The sequence below is a fragment of the Asterias amurensis genome, chromosome 11 (assembly GCF_032118995.1).
Source record: "Asterias amurensis chromosome 11, ASM3211899v1".
Classification (NCBI taxonomy): Eukaryota; Metazoa; Echinodermata; class Asteroidea; order Forcipulatida; family Asteriidae; genus Asterias; species Asterias amurensis.
Window position 1 is genome coordinate 19,602,624 of NC_092658.1, and position 4,959 is coordinate 19,607,582.

Here is a 4,959-nt window from a genome sequence, read left to right on the forward strand (position 1 = left end):
TTTAAGTTGGTTTATATGTTAACAATAATGATTGAAAACTAGTTTGCGTCTACAGAGGATTTATTTGTGGTAAATAGCTGTTTTAGAGACCGAAAGCCGAGACTACCTACGACACACACTTCTAAACAAGGAACTAAACTACAGTCATGTGACAGTTGAATAAAAAATCGCAAAGAAATTGCACCCACATATCACACAATAACCACCTTACGTGTGGCTTGCAGAAGTGCCTGGGAAGTTCAACAGCGATGTCGCCAGACTTTCACGGTCTGTGAGGCACCATTCAAGATACAACTGCCACGGGAAAAGTATTATTAAATCCGTCGTATAGGAATGTTGTTGTCTGGTTTTGGTTTGGTTTGGTTTTGAGAAACAATGACAAACCTGCTTTATGTTTTCATATATTATTTGGTTTGAGGTAACACTATGTGTGTATCTACTTGCCAGGTATAGTTTGTTTTTTAGAAAACTGTCTTGCTTTATTCTACTACCGCGGAGTAGATTGTTGGGCTGTCCCCGGGAAACTTCTCAGTTCTGAAATGGTGTTACCGCAAACCAAATATATAGGAATATTGTTGTTGTCTGGTTTTGGTTAGGTTAGAGAAAACAATAATAACTGCTTTAACCTATGTTTTGCTTTAGATCTGCGTTATCCTAAACCTGCTGCAGACTGTTGACGGTATAGCGAAACCAAAATAGTCTATTTCGGTACCAACATAACAGTTTTAATCGCAACTTATCGAAATCAAATTGTAGAAAAATTACTTCTTTCTCGAAAACTACGTCACTTCAGAGGGAGCCGTTTCTCACAATGTTTTATACTATCAACTTCTCCCCATTACTCATTACGAAGTCAGATTTTATGCTGATGATTATTTTGAGTAACTACCAATAGTGTCCATCCCCTTTAACTAGGAACAACATTTACACGCAATTGAATACACCCATAATGGTTACATAGCGCTGGGAATTCCCTGAAAAGTAACCTGCTGCCAAAATTGCATTGTTGTTCTCAACGCCTGGGGAGCACACACATTGAGTAAACATTGAACAATAATGATGTTTGAAAAGATTCCTTTTTGCAAGGAAGTTTGATTGAAACTGTTTCCGCGATGTATTGGCCTAATATGCTCGACCTATTCAAACTTCAAAAAGTGTCACATTTTAACAATTATACACGTGTAGATCGTTGTTCTGCATGATGACACACATTGAATACGGACCTTTTGAATTAAATCCAAGTTTTTGAGGAAGTTTGGTCGAATATCAGTTTCAGTTTAGTATTATGATAACCCTATTCTAACTTTTACACTCTATCAAAATAAACACATTAATTTTTTGTTTATGGAAGTAACCTAACAAATCAATGAGCCACCAGCCTTAAAATACGAATCTGCGTCAAAATTTATGTTCTTGATTTGTTTTTAATTTGTAACTAGCATGGTAAGATAAAGGAAATTGAAGAGACATTTCTCGATACAATCAACCGTCGCACGCACACCCCTTGTTAAAGAGTATACAATGCCCGTAGTTTTTATTGTCGTGGTACTACGTTTTGATCGTGTACGAGCCTGCTTTTAATTAAAATGTGGGAGTATACAAAAGCCTTACCACAAAAGCCTTACTCGAGAAAGGCTTTTGTGGTCCACGGGGATAGGCTTAAAGGCAGTGGACACTATTGGTAATTACTCAAAATAATTATTGGCATAAAACCTTTTTTGGTGACGAGTAATGGGGAGAGGTTGATGGTATAAAACAGGTTGATGGTATAAAAGTTTAGAACTTGAGGTCTCGAAATCAACCATCTAAATGCACACAACTTCGTGTTGCAAGGGTTATTTTTCTTTCATTGTTATCTCGCAAGTTCGATGACCGATTGAGCTCAAATTTTCACAGGTTTGTTATTTTATGCATATGTTGAGATACACAACTGTGAAGGCTAGTCTTTGACAATTACCAATAGTGTCCACTGCCTTTAAGCCGTATGAGGGTAAACCCCTTCAGCCTTGGGCGTATCAGCCTAAGAGGGTTGTGGAAGTTCCCTTAGGAGATCAACATGAGGTTGCCCCTGAAGACGGGCACAATGAAAGTGAGGATGTGAGCGTAGGTGATGAACCTGAGGTTGTCCTGGAAAGTGGGCACGATGATGTTGAGGATGTGAGTGAGGGACCAGAAAAAGGGCTCAAACCTACTGCAGGTTCTGAGACTGGTCCAACTAATGTAGTAGGCCAAACAGGGTTAGATATAGGCCTACCTGATGGGCACGAAACCTCTCGGAGTATCTGAAAAGGGGACACCGACTACCTGTGAGGTTGAGGTTAAGGTAGCACTGTTAGGTAGTAGGGTTATTGATGGTGGTATTGACTGAAGGTTTTGTTTGGTTGTTTTTGTTTTGCTGCAGGATGGTTGAGGCTTGCTATTAGTGTCATGACACCTTCACCTGCAAACAGGGCCTGTGGCGTCACCTTCGGGTTAAGCATGGCCCGCCCAAGTTTCTCCACTGCAAGAGGTGTAGCTTTAATGAGAAGAGGTGAGATAATTTTGGGAGACACATACCGGATTTGCCACCCTGATTACCAGGCGGAGGGTGCGAGGATCCAAGCCAAGCTCGAGAAGGAACCTCGCAGATGTTCCCCTGTGTTGAATGGGGGAATGACACTCCCAATCTCGGTGGACCGGTCAGTGCTGGTTGGACGACTAGCCGGTGATGACCCAACCAAGCGGTCCTTAGCCCCAGCTACGGTGAGCAAGCCACCCCCATCGCCCAAGGCTCCAACCGAAGAAAACCAGGCACCTCTGAGCCCCACAGTCATCAGCCTGTCACCAACCCCGATATCGCCTCTTCATGCTCCACCAAGGTCCCCTTCGATTCGGTTGGGGGGCAAACCCCGCACCATGTTGGCAATCATGAGAGGGAAGCCTGCAAACACAGACGACTCTCCCTCAAGGACATCGTCCGAATCATCGTCCAAGAGCGCAGCTCCCGAGGCAGACCAAGATGGCGGCGATGACTCCGTGCATCCGGAGGTACCAGCAAGACGGACCTGGTTTGCCCGGCTGGAGGAGACGCTGTGCCGGAAGACGTACTTGGGCGCCAAGCTCGTCGATGTGGAGAACATCACACGCGTGTATATCAAATTAGTGGACCCTTCCCGCTACACCTTGGATCCCTAGCTGAGTAGACGAGCGATGAACTTAAGACTGAAATCATTTTTATTCTTGCCACAATGACATTTTTGAAAAATCAGCGCAGTATTCCGTCAAATTTACATTTTGATTAAATTGTTAAATTTTAAGATAAATCACAGTGTTCTTGTTCAATTATAACGACTTGTATGCTTGCGGGTTCTGTGCAAGGCGTTACGCCGTTGTGAGGCATAGTCTGTATTTGAGACGATTGTGTAACTTGCGTGAGGTTCACCTGTCACTTGGGCCCGATAGTGCATTATAACTGCATTTATTCATTGCATTGTCTGAGGGCCTGATATTATTAGAAGGCAGGGTTATTGGGTTGTGTTGTAATTATAAACCTGTGAATTATCTATTGATTATTGTACTTGAAATAAACCATTTAACTGTGCCTTGGAACCTATATGAATCCTCAGGAGGTTATTTGAAGTTTCCTAACTGCTCGTTCATAATTTGAGGTTAATCTATGTCTAGGCGTAGGTACTTATCCACCAAACGAACCGCCCGCAGGATTTAGCCGCCGCTCGTTATATTTTTATCCCCCCCCCCCTTGTGTTTGGGTAGCTGCTCACCTGAGCACCAGGGCTCATAGATATATTTTGGGGTGTGATAATTAACCCGGGGGTCGGTGTCCCCGTCGAACAAGACCAGACTCTTTAGCCCCACCCCCCGCTCCCGCCACAATATTTGCCACGATTTTAGGGACATCCTGAAAATAGGACGTCCTACGAAGGCGCTAAACCTTTTGGTAATTGCAATTCTCATTCTCACTTGGTGTATCCCTACTTATAAGTTATAGTTTCTGGTTATAAATTATGCTAGTACTTAAATAGGAATAGTTAGTAGGATATTCGGCGCCGATCGGAGTCACCTGTATCATTGTATGATTTATTCATTCATTGCATAACACATGGGAAGTTAGTCCTACTTTACTTGCGGTTAATGGCAAGAAAAATACAGATATTTAAGATTTGTTTACTCTAAACATACCTTTGAAACATAGCAAGTCTTTGGTGAACAATCAGGTGTACCTTGAAGAATCACAGGCGGAGGGAAAAACTACTAATTTTTAGTAAACTTAGTGAGGTCTTTTTTTTCCTGCTGGTGTCGGCCTCAAATCTCCCTCCATTGATCACACATTGAACAAGAGAGGGCGCTCTCCAACAATAACGGGGATTTAAAAGGACTGGAAGGGGCTTCCCCTTTTCAGATTTCACATTATCATGAGTGTACTGTACTGATTGTAAGTATAAAAAAATAAAGATAAACAATTTTTAATGCTTCATAAGGGTTTCTGTGTTGTTGTTTTATCATGTATTATATTTATATCTACAATGGTTGTTCAATATTATTCTTCCCTATAATTTTACCTAAACCATCTCAGCTCCCTGGGGAGTATATGCCTATATACTCCCCAGGGAACTGAGATACAACCTGTGCTGCCAAGTATATGCAGCGAACCAAGCTTAATCAATCACAGGAACCACCTCTGCCCTCAAGTTTACCCCTGGTTGAAGAGAACCATTAAAGTTAGAGTGTCGACTTGCTGAAGAACACAAGTGTCATGACCGGGATTTGAACCCACACCCTGTTGCTCAGCAACCCAGAACTTAAGATCTTAAGACCAATGTACTAAACCTCTCAGCCTTGACATGCCACAGAAATGGTGCAGAATTTATGGTAGAATATCTGAATGATGACTGCTCTATGAATGACGATAACCCCCTGGGGTCAATTTCACAAAGTGATAGGACTAGTCTTAATTTAAGA